The sequence below is a fragment of the Phyllostomus discolor genome, chromosome 6, assembly GCF_004126475.2.
Source record: "Phyllostomus discolor isolate MPI-MPIP mPhyDis1 chromosome 6, mPhyDis1.pri.v3, whole genome shotgun sequence".
Classification (NCBI taxonomy): domain Eukaryota; kingdom Metazoa; phylum Chordata; class Mammalia; order Chiroptera; family Phyllostomidae; genus Phyllostomus; species Phyllostomus discolor.
The window spans coordinates 56,094,914-56,102,476 of NC_040908.2; positions in this window are offsets into that span (position 1 = coordinate 56,094,914).

The following is a 7,563-nucleotide window of genomic DNA, read 5'->3' on the forward strand; positions in this document are numbered from 1 at the left end:
TGTTTCTCTTTCTCGGTTCCTTTCTCCCTTCCTTTATCTCTAAAAGCAATGAAAAAAGTGTCTTTGGGTGAGGATAAAAAAGAAAAAAATATCTGACCTTACCTTTGGACTACAGGGGGAAGATAAGTATAAGGATATGATCAAAACTTAGGGAAATCTTTTTCTGACCCAAAAGCTCACTGAGGTAATCTCATATTTAAGGTTGGGACCAGTAGGAAAGCAGTATTTGTCACGTTTACTTGAAATTTACCCAGTCCTCATTCAGGTGAGTCAAAGAGGCCACTTGTGAGACTAGAATCCCAGGTAGCATTGTCAGCATCAAAGAACACCATGGATTTTATGTTAATCTTCTATTTTTATCAATAAGATTAGGCTTGGAAAGGAAAACCAGTTTCTAGAACAGATGTCAGCAACTATGGACCATGGACCAAATTGAGAAGAGTACCTGTTTTTTAAATTAAGTAAAATTTGAACAAAGACACGCTTGTTTGTTCATGTACTGCCTACGTCTTCTCTCACACTATACTGGCGAAATTGAGTAACTGCTGAAAGACTATGTAAGCACAAAATCTAAAATATTTTCTATCTGGTTATTTGCTAAAGAAGTTTGGCAGCCCCTCATCTAAAGTAAGTTCTTTCAGCCATATAAAAAGCATGCATCAGCTTTAGCAGGATGAAAGATGCTCACTGAAATAGATAAAGTTGCTCTTCCAAGCCCTGAATTTCTAATAACAACCTGGTTGCTGACGGCCAAGAACATGGATGTCCTTTGTATGCTTCCTCTGGTGCTACACCTATTCTCCATTTCAGCCCCCAACCATTGGATCAGTTGTTTTATATCAGAGATGAATTTAAATGACCACAAAGCCCTGCTTCCTGCAGGACCAGCCCTCCTGTCATGCTTTTCCCTTTCATTCCCTGATTTCTGTCCAATCCTGCAGGGCTGTCTAGACTCCCAGGTACCACCTTCCCTGCTCGGGGTCAGTCAGCTCCTCCTGGACCCAGTTCTAACAAAGGGGAACCACTGACCTATGTCATTTAGTTCCATTGCTGATAGAAATCCTATTACCCTAGTTCAGCTTTCCACTGTGGTCTCTAGATGCAGGTGCACAGCTTTGCATTCATGATTAACATGAAGGCTGAGCAAGCATTTTTGTTTACACACCAATGGGGAGCTCAGGTGGAGAGATAACCCTTTTACATGCATGATATCTGGGGCCAGATACTGGGCACATTTTGTTTTTGTTTTTTCATCTCCCTCTGACAATCACTGCAATTTTCCTGTGTTCATTCCCTGTCACCTGAAGGGGGATACTTAGGCATAGGACCACTCCTGGCAACAAGGCTCCTCATGTTGTATTTTGCATCAGCAGTGAACTTTTGCAGAGTAAAATGGTGAGAGACCCTTTTAAGAGTGAATTCTTATAAACAAGCCTGCTGCTGTGGCTGTTGTTTGGAGTGTTGTCCCATAAACTGAAAGGTTACAGGTTAGATTCCTGATCAGGGCACATACCTAGGTTGTGGGTCTGATCCCCCTGGTTGGGGAGCAAACACAAGGCAACCAATGTTTCTCTCTCACATTGATGTTTCTCTCCCTCTCTCCCTCCCTTCCCCTCTTTCTAAAATCAATAATAATGTCCTCAGGTGAGGATTAAAAAATAAAAAGCCTATTTCACTAATAAACTAGCTAATGTTTGGATAATGATTAGTTGATAGAAAGTTCACAATTAAAAATGTAGATAAGGGTGAAAAAGAAATAAGCACTTTAAAAAGTGTCTTGAAATTACATTGCTTTAAAGACATAAACCTGGAAATAGAGTTAATGCATTACACTAAAATCAAATATACCCTCTGCCTACAGGTATATAAATCAGACCCCTTACCTCATCTAACTAACACCCTTCTGGCCCTATAGGACAAGCTTCTAAGGCACAGTGACACCAAATAGCACGGATATCCTACCTCTTTGGTCAAAGACTATTTACACAGTTTATCAAATGTCTGAGATAACACAAAGGCCAAACAAGACACTTAGGCTCTGTATACAGGTCCATTGGCTTGCACCTCAGTTCAGACAGACACCACCACTTATTTCAGTAAAGTCAAACTGGCCACTGTGAGTGAGGAAGGGTCAGTGTGGGCTGTGTGAATGCTGCAGGTGTTTGTGCAAAAAACCCATGAAGAATATGACAACAGTGACTACAATGATAGTAACTAACACTTATTGACCATCACCTCTGTGATAGACACAGTGCTAAAGGTGTTACCTGAAACACCTAGTGTGGTACTCACAACCTCCCTTTATGGTAGGTACCATCACTAATGCCCAAAGTAGAGTGGTGGCCAAGGCCACCAGAATGTTATGGCCTTGTCTACTTCTTTCTCAAGCCTTCTTTTCTAAGGCCTTCCTTTGTAGATGCAATACAGACTTTTTCACTTAAAATGCCATTGGTGACACTCAGAAGAGCAGACTTTCTAGTGATTCCTAACATCTCACACAAATTTGAATCTGTAAGTCTTCACATCTCTATATTCATTCCAAATGTAACCCAGGAATAACACTCTTGGTGCATGCAAAGAGGAGTCCATCATCTAACTCTAACTTTGTGATTAACAATCATAAAGAGGGAGAATTTCATCAGCTCTGGAAGGATTCATGTATAGCAATCTGAGGAACTTAGAAATGTGTTTTCATAGGACCTCTGATAACGATGGAGTAAGAGATTTGCTCTGTTTCAATTTACACACTTCATATTCCATATACATATGAAAGATAAAACCATTACAAATGGGAGTATCAGGAGTCTGAAGTCTCCAGTTCTTGGCAGTATAATCTAACAGTAAACTCCATGACTTTGATTTAAAGCATGATTACACCAAGTGCTGACTCTATACTGCTTACTACATGATGGACTTGTCTTTACCCTTTCTGATTCTGAGATTTCGCATCTGTAATATCAGAAGTTTTGATGTGTGAAATTTTCATGTGATAAAGTAACAGTCTTAGCACCCAGCATACAGTGGGCACTTGCTTAACCATAGTCACTAGTTTAATCAGTTATTATGCTTCGTATTTATAGTATATCCTAACAGTAGTTCTTTTCTGTTTCCTAAAATGTAGTATACGTATGTATGAACACCTGGTTAAACCAGATAAGTGTTTGGTAAGTTGTTTTTTTTTTGTTTGTTTCCTTTCTAATGTTGTTCTAAAATTTCTGCTTTAGTCTGTTTAGTGCATAATTGTTTCTTTTGTCACTGAGTTTCTCACAGGACTCTAGTCACATGTATCTGAGTTTTATTTCTTATTGTTGTGCACTGGAGAAGAGGACCATAGAAAAGATTAGGTGTGAATATCTTCTACACTAATGAAAAATTATTGAATTTTACATTTGTATTTAAAGTCCAAATATAGATTTGTTCTCAACTGAACTAATTCAGCAGGTATTTCAGAAATTCTTCATGTATCTTAAGGCCATACTGGTGCTATAAGTGGTATGTATAAATAAATAAATAAATAAATAAATAAATAAATAAATAATCATACACCAAATTTCTGCCTGGCAGAACTCAGACTTTAGCTGGATACATTTTCCCTCAATTAATAAGAGTGTACATTTACAGCAAACCATTGAATTGGGAAGAAAAATTTCAGCTAATCTCTTATCAGTACATTACACTCCAGGAGGTCATGAGGAGCCTCATGGATTACCCCTGCCTGCCAAGGGATATGATTTGTTATAGCAGTGGTTCTCAAGTTTGACTGTGCCTTAGAATCACCTAGAGAGCTTCTTTTTTTTTCTTTAAAGATTTTATTTATTTATTTTTAGAGAGAGGGGAAGGGAGGGAGAAAAAGAGGAAGAGAAACATCAGTGTGTGGTTGCCTCTCATGCACCCCCTATTAGTGACCTGGCCCACAACCCAAGCATGTGCCCTGACTGGGAATCCCATCAGTGACCTTTTGCTTTGCAGGCCGACACTCAATCCACTAAGCCATACCAGCAAGGGCTAGAGAGCTTCTTTTTAAAAAAAAAAAAAAAAAAAAAAACAAATAAACAAACAAACATATTTCTGAGAGTTACCTGTAGATAAGACTTTGTATCTCTAAAAACTTCCCAAATATGTTAAAAACACTGGTCCAGTAACCGAATTTTGAGAATAACGACATACAGTGAAGAGATGAAATGTTCTTACCTCTGCAGGGTTTATCTTTCACAAGAACTATCCCTTTAACAACTGAGTAGGTCTTTGTTTTTAATAATATATTTTTGTATTTCTCCAAAATCTGAGCACTGCCTGAGACTCATTCTTTATGTATTTTTTCCCTTCTCTTTTGCTGAGCAGCCTCAAGTCTTTTTTGCTTATCTCTATGCAGTTGGCTCCAATGCCTCCATTTCTAATTCTCACATCCCCCTTGAGATCTGGATCCAGAACCCCACATATTATTAACAGGAATTCATGGAACAAATAAACAAATTAATGAATAAATAGATGGGTGAGTAGATGTGCAATGCGTCGAGAACAAATTAAAGATCCAGAACTTCAGTTTGAAGTTCTCTTGGCTCTAACTAAGTCCCTGCTGTCAATCCAAATTAACTATAGAAATATATACTCTGTAGCTCTCTACGGTATTTAATGGGGATATGGGAGAAGAGGTGGGGAAGAGTGAAATTGATCTACAATTACTATAATTGTACAGAAGATCTGGGAAGCAAGCAGATCTGTGACTGAAAGTTTGCACAAAAGGATATGGGTGAGCTGTAGGAGACTGATTTATCTCTATGCCCTTTTTACCCTGATTCCCAATAGTGGCTGCAGTTTATATGAACCACTTACCTTAAAATATGCTTTTTCTAATTGCTGCTGCTTCCTGGAGAAATGACAGAGATTAGTACCATCATTAAACATGTAAAAGATGTGGGTCTGATAGTTTCTATCGCACGCCCATTAAATTTGCCTCTTTAAACCTCTCCTTTGTGCCTCAAAGTTGTATTAATTTACCTTGACTCAATCATAATACAGGTTTTAGGAACCTTGATTGCTTTGACACTCCAAAGAACATTACTGGGTTTATTACATTGATAATGACATGCAATTATGAGCCTGGTGAGTAGAAATTAATATGTATACTAGATTTCCTACTAAACACATGTGTCTCAGAGAGCAGAAGGAAAGTAGCCAAAAATACTTAGTAGACTTACCTTAGGTACATTTGTAGAGGCCCAGTGGTCTTAGGTCTTTCCAAAATAAAGGAGGGGATACTCTTTCACTTTTAGATGTGGATGACAAACTGTACTTTAGAGTATGAGATCTACTTTTCTGAGCAGCAACCAGGGCAGAAATGGCACGATGAAGGTGTCTGGGAGTAAAGTTCACGGGCTGAACTTTAACCAATGGAAAATAGGGGGTCAGAAGGTGCTGAGCAGGTAAATTCTTTCTTGATTGTCTCTAATTTGATTTCTCTGCAGTGCTGCCAGCAACAATATATATGCTAAATAAAAAGCCAACTTAAAATCTTGCTAGTCTTTTCTTTTTCAGAGCTCATGGTGAAGCAGTAGCCAGTGCTATAATGCAATACACTGTGATGCTTTGCACCTCTCCTGACTTCAGTTTCCTTTTCACTAACCCCCACAGCCTTGAACTGCCATCTTTTAAATAAATACTTAACACCTTAATTCTTGTTTTAGTTTTCCAGTTGTACTACTCATCACATACAGTTTATTCCAGAAGTGTAAGAATGACTTGACATCAGTACATTTATCACATTTGCCAAATTAATTATAAAAGGTAAAAAGTATGATTATCTCCAGAAAATAATTTTATGAAGTTCAATAACTATATTTTATGTGAGAATTTTAGAAATGGAAATTTTTTAACTTGATAAAAAATTAAATTCAAAGTCTAGAGCAAACATTGCCCTTAAAAGGGAAACTTTGACTGAACATCCTTTCAAACCAGGAGAAGACAATGATGCTCACTATCTATGTACACTATCATTGTGAGCATTTAACACAGCACAAAAGTGTGGGTCTAATGTCATAAAACAAAACTAAAATAAAAGCAAAACAGAAAAAGAGAGAGAGGCCTAGGGAAAGAGGCACAGGGGTGAAGACAGAGAAAGAAGAGGATAAGAAAGGGAAATTAGAATTATTTGTTGATATAATCACTTCTACAGAAGAATTATTAGATATACCATTAGAATAAATTGTTCTCCAAGTTTGCCATACAAACTTAACTTACAAAACTAGTGTTCCCTAGTCCAAAAACCAACTATAGTAGCAAAAATAAATAATTATATAGTTACTGAATTAATGCATTATCTTAACAGTAAAAATGAATGACAAGAATTATAAATGGAAAATATTAAAAAATAAAGGTTTCTATCACATGAATAGAAGCTGTGACAATCTTTTAACATTGTCAATTTAGCCCTCAATCAAACTATAACTCAGTATAGTTAAAATTAATATTCTAGCTGAATTTTTGACACATTTTTATCCTGAAAATTTATATGGAAAAATATAAGTTCCACCAACAGCAAGGAAGACAACTAACCCTGCTGGATATTTAGACATTAAAGACATAACAACAGAGACCAGATGGCACTTACCCAAGGATGGTGAACACAGCAATGAAAGAGAATAAAGAACCAAGAAATTTACCTGTATTTAAAAATGAAATATGTGATAAAGATGGAACCACAAATTAATGGGCAAATGGTGGGTTATTTAGTAAATAATTCTTAGAAAACTGTCTCACAGAGCAGAATATATAAAAATATATAAATGTAAAGTAAAATTATGGGATTAATAGAAAAAATACAATAGTATTGGGTCTAGAAGTGAAAAATGTCTTCATAACAAAAACAAAACTAGAAGGTAAACTTTTATGTTTCTGATAACATATTACAACTATAGACAAAATGAATAGAAATATGCAGATTGGAAGAAGATATTTGCAATCTCTAAAACTGACAAAAATCTAGAAGTGCACTAATACATAGTCATTAGCTATGTATGATAGTTTAAATTTGAATTTAAATCAATTAAAGAGAGTTGCATTCCCTCGTCACACTAACCACATTTTAAGTGCTCCCTAGTGACATGAGGCTAGTGGCCACCATATTTAGCAGAGAGGAAAGAGAACATTTCCACTATCATAGATAGTTCTATTGAACAGGCAGATCTAGAATATACCAAAAACTCATGCAAATCAATAAGGATGGGAACTCAAACAAAACAAGCAATTCATGGATAGAGAAATCTAAATGACTTGCAGAATTTGAACATATGTTCAATCTCAGTGAAACTGAAGGAAGAAAATTAAAACATACCAATTTAGACACAGTAGACAGACAAAAATTTTAAAGTGGATGACAGCAAATCTTGGTGATAATTTGAAGAAATAAGGACTTTCATGCAGTGTTAATGAAAGTGTGAAATAGCACAACCTCCAAGGAAAGTGATGAGCAACAATGAGTAAAATTAAAAATATCTATGTCCCAGCACTCACATACTTAATTCTATATGCTAGAAAAATTCTGCAGGCTGATGAGACACAAACAGT